Consider the following 7,875-nt stretch of genomic DNA (forward strand, 5'->3'; position numbering starts at 1 on the left):
TACATGGCCTCACACCGCTACCTTTACCAAATCGTGTTCACACGCTTAACTCTCAGCACCAGAACATATTGTACCACTCCAATTCATTCCCGATGAATCAGACCTGACACAACTCTAAGCAATAGCAGGCATGGCATGGCAAGAACACAACATGGCTCAATCAACTCCTACACATGCTAGTGGGTTTTAACTATTTACTGTGGCAATGACAGGTCATGCAGAGGAATGGGTTCAACTACCGCAGCATAAAGTAGCAGTTGAATCGTTGTTGTCCTAATGCAATAATGAGAGCAGGAGCGAGAGAGTAGGATTGTATCGGAATGAACAAGGGGGTTTGCTTGCCTGGTAGATCAACAGGGGGGCACTGCTCCACTGATAGGTACTCTCGAACACTTTCCGGAGCAGGACCTATCGAGAAGGAACGGTGTCGGAAATCAAACACAAGCATATGCACCATTATGATGCATGAACATGGCATGAGTATGTGATGTTGTTTGAGCTAATGCAACTAGCATTCATTTGGTTAAAGTCCATTTGAACTAAAGATTCAAATGCAACTCCAAAATAAGCTCTTAAATATGCCATAAGTGTGTTTTCATATATACAGCATGTATATATGGTTTGTCATGCATGAAAATGGTACAGATGGATAGATTGAATTTTTCTGATAATTTTTCATATATAAATTATTTCAATCTGAGCTACAGTTGAATTTCTATGAATTTTTGAAGTTTTGAATATATTCTGGAATTTCTGAATTATTCTAAATCCAGAAAAGGATTAATTGCGTCAGCACTGCGTCATGCTTGCGTCAGCAAGTCAATAGCGCTGACTGGTCAACCCTGACGACCGGGTCCCACATGTCATTGGCTCATTGTTAACTGGGAGTTAATCCCGTGTTGACTGGGATTTGACCTGTTGCGGGGCCCGCCTGTCAGTGTCTGTTAGAGAGGGGTTAGTGGTGATTAGCGCCTAACTAAACGTCCACGTCAGCCCACCGGAGTTCGGCCGGCGACGACCTCAACCGCGGCAGAAACTCGCCGGAAAACAACTACGGGGCTCGGTTTTGCGCATGGTTTGCGTCTACGGGTAGCTGAAGGTCTCGCGCATCTAAAGGAGGCAACGGCTCACGCCGGAGTGGACTAAATCGACGGCGGCGGCAGCTTTTGCGGCGTCCGGAGTTCGGCCTTGATCGGAATCGCGGCTGCAGCGTGCAAAAGACAAGGGGGAGAGGGGGATTCGAGGTGGGAGCTCACGGCGGAGTTGCTGAGCAGGCCAGTGGGCTCAGGGAGGCGCTGAAGACGGCGAATCGGAGTCGGCGGCGTCCGAGGAGGAAGACGATGGCGACGGCGGCTCCACAGGGCGTCCGGCGTCTTGTGGCTTGACGGAGGGGAAGAGGGAGATGCGGCGAAGCTCTCGGGCTTGTCGGAGAGGCGAGGGGGAGGCGGTGGCTGTGGCTATGGCGAACGGCGGTGACGGCAGCGCTCGGGCGCTGTGAGAGAGAGCGAGGGAGAGGAGAGGAATGGGCACGGGAGAGTGAGAGGGGAACGGGGCGGTGCGTGGCGTCGTCCAGGGAGGCCAGAGCGATGAGGAGGGGAAGAAGGAGGTGGCGGGGAGACGTGGCCATGGCGTGCGTCGTGCCCGGCTTCTCCTCTGCCTACTGGCAAGAGGTAGAAGACGGGGCTGCCCCTGGTGGGCTGGGCCGCCAGGTGGGCTGGCCAGCTGGGCCGCCAGGTAAGTCAGGTAAAAGTTTTCTTATTTCCTGTTTTCTTTTCTATTTTCTGACCTTTGTTTTGATTTAATAAAAATACTAAATCAAGTTATTTTCTTCTGAAAATTTTTGCAGGGGCCTAAAGGATTATTCCAAAGCCCCTCATCAAAATTCGGAATTATAGGACAATATTTTATATATATATAAATATTTATCCAATGAAAATAATTACTGGATTAATTCCAAATGGCCAAAATAAATATTTATGAGCCCCTAAAAATATTGGTTTGAATTTTATCTCTGCCCAATATTTTCAGAGAGAGACATGAACATTTTCTTGGACCTTTTTGGAGAAATTTTTATCTGGGTCATTTCCAGAAATGATTCTGACGGTTTTACAAATCCCCACTTCAAATTTAAATGGAATTTAAACATGATGCACACATGACTAGCTAGCCTAGGTCATACCAGAACTAGGGATGTGACAAAACCGGTGAGGGAAGAGGCGTGGATTTTACAATTCACCCATGTGAAGCGCAGGAAGCATCCGCTGGAGCGCGGGAAGCATTTGCTGGAGCGCGGTAAGACTAAGTGGAGCACACACACAACCTGACTACCGTATCCGGTGCCACGTGTTATTTATCACACAAGTGTTAACATAAGGAAACATATGTGTAACTTACTAATCATCGCACACGAGTACTCGCAGACGCATCGTGCCCGATACTCCTAGCCACTGTAAGCAACTAGTTTGCATTTTTCAAAGTTTTTTGTACACACAGAATCACACATGAACTAACTGTATAACCGTCTGTGTTGTAATTTCTCATCGCAAACAGTTCATCTGAGTCGGCTGTTTGCCAAGTATCACACACATCTTGTTAAGTTGAACCGTTTCTATTGTGTTCGCTAATCAAAAACAGTTCGTCTGAGTGAACCGTATGCCCTATATCACACACACCTCGATCTCGCTAACCATTTCTGTTGCACTCCCTAATAGCAAACAGTTCATCGAAGCGAACTGTATGCCGTATATCACACACACATTAATTTGACTGTCCGTTTCTGTTGTTCTGCCTCATCGCAAACAGTTCGAACGGGTTAACCGTGTGCCCGGAATCGCACACGCAACTAAAATTTGAACCGTGTTTGATGGACCCGCCATCGCAAATGTTTTGCACCTTTTTTGATGGGTTTTTTACATCCTTGTTTGTGATTAATGCATCGCACACAGTTTCATCAAAGGGTCTCTGATCGTAGTGTCACGTCAGCAGCTTCCTGCAGTAGTGTTTGTGAAAGTCCAATTAAGCGTCTTGTTCTATCTCTATAGATCTTGATGCCCATTATATAAGTAGCTTCACCGAGGTCTTTCTTTGAAAAACTTTTATTCAAGTATCCTTTTATGCTATCTAGAAATTTTATATCATTTCCAATCAACAACATATATGTCACCCACATATAATATTAGAAATTCTATAGAGCTCCCACTCACTTTCTTGTAGATACAGGATTCTTCGAAAGTCTGTATAAAACCATATGCTTTGATCACCTCATCAAAGCATATATTCCAACTCCGAGATGCTTGCACTAGTCCATAGATGGATCGTTGGAGCTTGCACACTTTGTTAGCACCTTTAGGATCGACAAAACCTTCTGGTTGAATCATATACAACTCTTCTTTAAGAAATCCATTAAGGAATGCAGTTTTGACATCCATTTGCCAGATTTCATAATCATAAAATGCGGCAATTGCTAACATGATTCGGACAGACTTAAGCATCGCTAACGGTGAGAAGGTCTCATCATAGTCAACTCCTTGAACTTGTCGAAAACCTTTTGCGACAAGTCGAGCTTTGTAGACAGTAACATTACCATTAATGTCAGTCTTCTTCTTGAAGATCCATTTATTCTCTATTGCTCGCCGATCATCAGGCAAGTCAACCAAAGTCCACACTTTGTTCTCATACATGGATCCTATCTCAGATTTCATGGCCTCAAGCCATTTATCGGAATCTAGGCTCATTATCGCTTCTTCATAATTCGTAGGTTCGTCATGGTCTAGTAAAATGACTTCCAGAATGGGATTACCGTACCACTCTGGTGTGAAATGTGCTCTGGTTGACCAACGAGGTTCGGTAGTAACTTGATCTGAAGTTTCATGATCTTTATCATTAGCTTCCTCTCTAGTTGGTGTAGGCATCAATGGAATGGTTTTCTGTGATGAGCTACTTTCCAATTCGAGAGAAGGTATAATTACCTCATCAAGTTCTACTTTCCTCCCACTCACTTCTTTCGAGAGAAACTCCTTCTCTAGAAAGGATCCATTCTTAGCAACAAAGATTTTGCCTTCGGATCTGTGATAGAAGGTGTACCCAACAATTTCTTTTGGGTATCCTATGAAGACGCACTTCTCCGATTTGGGTTCGAGCTTATTAGGCTGAAGCTTTTTTACATAAGCATCGCAACCCCATACTTTAAGAAAAGACAGCTTAGGTTTCTTGCCAAACAATAGTTCATACGATGTCGTCTCAATGGATTTAGATGGTGCCCTATTTAAAGTGAATGCAGCTGTCTCTAATGCATAACCCCAAAATGATAGTGGTAAATCGGTAAGAGACATCATAGATCGCACGATATCAAATAAAGGACGGTTATGATGTTCGGACACACCATTACGCTGTGGTGTTCTAGGTGGCGTGAGTTGTGAAACAATTCCACATTGTTTTAAATGAAGGCAAAACTGGTAACTCAAATATTCGCCTCCGTGATCAGATCATAGAAACTTTATTTCCGTGTTATGATGATTCTCCACTTCACTATGAAATTCTTTGAACTTTTCAAATGTTTCAGACTTGTGTTTCATTAAGTAGATATACCCATATCTGCTCAAATCATCTGTGAAGGTCAGAAAATAACGATACCCGCCGCGAGCCTCAACACTCATTGGACCGCATACATCGATATGTATTATTTCCAATAAGTCAGTAGGTCACTCCATTGTTCTGGAGAACGGAGTTTTAGTCATGTTGCCCATGAGGCATGGTTCACAAGCATCAAATGATTCATAATCAAGTGATTCCAAAAGCCCATCTGCATGGTGTTTCTTCATGCACTTTACACCAATATGACCTAAACAGCAGTGCCACAAATATGTTGCACTATCATTATCAACTTTGCATCTTTTGGCATCAATATTATGAATATGTGTATCACCACAATCGAGATTCAATAAAAATATTCCAATCTTCAAGGGTGCATGACCATAAAAGATATTACTCATATAAATAGAACAACCATTATTCTCTGATTTAAATGAATAATCGTCTCACACCAAACAAGATCCAGATATAATGTTCATGTTCAATGTTGGCACCAAATAACAATTATTCTGGTCTAAAACTAATCGCGAAGGTAGATGTAGAGGTAGCGTACCGACGGCGATCACATCGACCTTGGAACCATTCCCGACGCGCAGCGTCACCTCATACTTAGCCAATCTTCATTTAATTTGTAGCCCCTTTTTCGAGTTAAAAATATGAGCAACCAAACTAGTATCAAATACCCAGGAGCTACCATGAGCATTAGTAAGGTACACATCAATAACATGTATATCAAATATACCTTTGTTCACTTTGCCATCCTTCTTATCCGCCAAATACTTGGGACAGTTCCGCTTCCAGTGACCAGTCCCTTTGCAGTAGAAGCACTCAATTTCAGGCTTGGGTCCAGACTTGGGCTTCTTCCCGGGAGTGGCAACTTGCTTGCCATTCTTCTTGAAGTTCCCCTTCTTTCCCTTGCCACTTTTCTTGAAACTAGTGGTCTTGTTAACCATCAACACTTGATTCTCCTTCTTGATTTCTACCTCCGCAGCTTTGAGCATTGCGAATAGCTCGGGAATTGTCTTATCCATCCCTTGCATATTATAGTTCATCATGAAGCCTTTGTAGCTTGGTGCAGTGATTGAAGAAATCTATCAATAACACTATCATCAGGAAGATTAACTCTCAGCTGAGTCAAGTGATTATGATACCCAGACATTTTGAGTATGTGTTCACTGACAGAACTGTTCTCCTCCATCTTGCAGCTATAGAACTTGTTGGAGACTTCATATCTCTCAACTCGGGCATTTGCTTGAAATATTAACTTCAACTCCTTGAACATCTCATGTGGTCCATGACGTTCAAAACGTCTTTGAAGTCCCGATTCTAAGCCGTAAAGCATGGCACATTGAACTATCGAGTAGTCATTAGATCAAGCTTTCCAGACGTTCATAACAGCAGCATCTGCTCCTGCAGCAGGCATTTCACCTAGCGGTGCATCAAGGACATAATTCTTCTGTGCAGCAATGAGGTTAATCCTCAAGTTATGGACCCAGTCCGTGTAGTTTCTACCATCATCTTTCAACTTAGCTTTCTCTAGGAATGCATTAAAATTCAAGGGAATGGTAGCACGGGCCATTGATCTACAACATAGATATGCAAAAACTATCAGGACTAAGTTCATGATAAATTCAATTCAATTAATCATATTACTTAAGAACTCCCACTTAGATAGACATTCCTCTAGTCATCTAAATGATTACGTGATCAAAATCAAGTAAACCATGTCCGATCATCACGTGAGATGGAGTAGTCATCAATGGGAACATATCTATGTTGATCATATCTACTATATGATTCACGTTCGACCTTTTGGTCTCCAGTGTTCCGAGGCCATGTCTGTACATGCTAGGCTCGTCAAGTTTACCCCGAGTATTCCGCATGTGCTAAAATGTCTTGCACTCGTTGTATGTGAACGTAGAGCCTATCACACCCGATCATCATGTGGTGTCTCAACATGATGAACTGTCGCAATGGTGCATACTCAGGGAGAACACTTATACCTTGAAATTTTAGTGAGGGATCATCTTATAGTACTACCGTCGTACTAAGCAAAATAAGATGCATAAAAGATAAACATCACATGCAATCAACATATGTGACATGATATGGCCATCATCATCTTGTGCCTTTGATCTCCATCTCCAAAGCACTGTCATGATCTCCATCGTTACCCGACTTGACACCTTGATCTCCATCGTTGCATCATAGTCGTCTTGCCAACTATTGCTTCTACAACTATCGCTAACGCATAGTGATAAAGTAAAGCAATTACATGGCATTTGCATTTCATACAATAAAGTGAAAACCATAAGACTCCTGCCAGTTGCTGATAACTTTTACAAAACATGATCATCTCATACAATAACATATATCACATAATGTCTTGAATATATCACATCACAACATGCCCTGCAAAAACAAGTTAGACGTCCTCTACTTTGTTGTTGCAAGTTTTACGTGGCTGCTGCAGGCTTCTAGCAAGAACCGTTCTGACCTACGCATCAAAACCACAAAGGTGATTTATCAAGTTTGTTGTTTTAACCTTCAACAAGGACTAGTCGCAGTCAAATTCGATCAGCTAAAGTTGGAGAAACAGACACCCGCCAGCCACCTTTATGCAAAACTAGTTGCATGTCTGTCGGTGGAACTAGTCTCATGAACGTGGTCATGTAAGGTTGGTCCGGGCCGCTTCATCCAAAAATACCGTCGAATCAAAATAAGACGTTTGTGGTAAGCATTATGATGATCACTGCCCACAACTCTTTGTGTTCTACTCGTGCATATCATCTACGCATAGACCTGGCTCCGATACCACTGTTGGGAAACATAGCATGCAATTTCAAAAAAATTCCTACGCTCACGCAAGATCTATCTAGGAGATGCATAGAAATGAGAGGGGGAGAGCATCTTCATACCCTTGAAGATCACAAAGTGGAAGCATTTATCAACGCGGTTGATGTAGTCATACACCTTCACAATCCATCCCGATCAAGTACCGAACATACGACACCTCTGTGTTCAGCACACGTTCAGCTTGATGACGTCCTCGCCTTCTTGATCCAGCAAGACGGGCGAAGTAGTAGATGAGTTCCGGCAGCACGACGGCGTGGTGACGGTTGGTGATGAAAAACAATCTCCGCAGGGCTTCGCCAAGCAGTACATAAACTAGACAGAGGATAAACTAGAGGGGACGGGGTTTCCGGCACACGGATTGGTGAATCTTGATGTCTCTTGGGGGGTAGCCCTGCCACTCTATTTATATGTTGAGCCTTGGGGTCGAAA

This window comes from Triticum urartu, chromosome 5 (genome assembly GCF_003073215.2).
Source record: "Triticum urartu cultivar G1812 chromosome 5, Tu2.1, whole genome shotgun sequence".
NCBI classification, from domain to species: domain Eukaryota; kingdom Viridiplantae; phylum Streptophyta; class Magnoliopsida; order Poales; family Poaceae; genus Triticum; species Triticum urartu.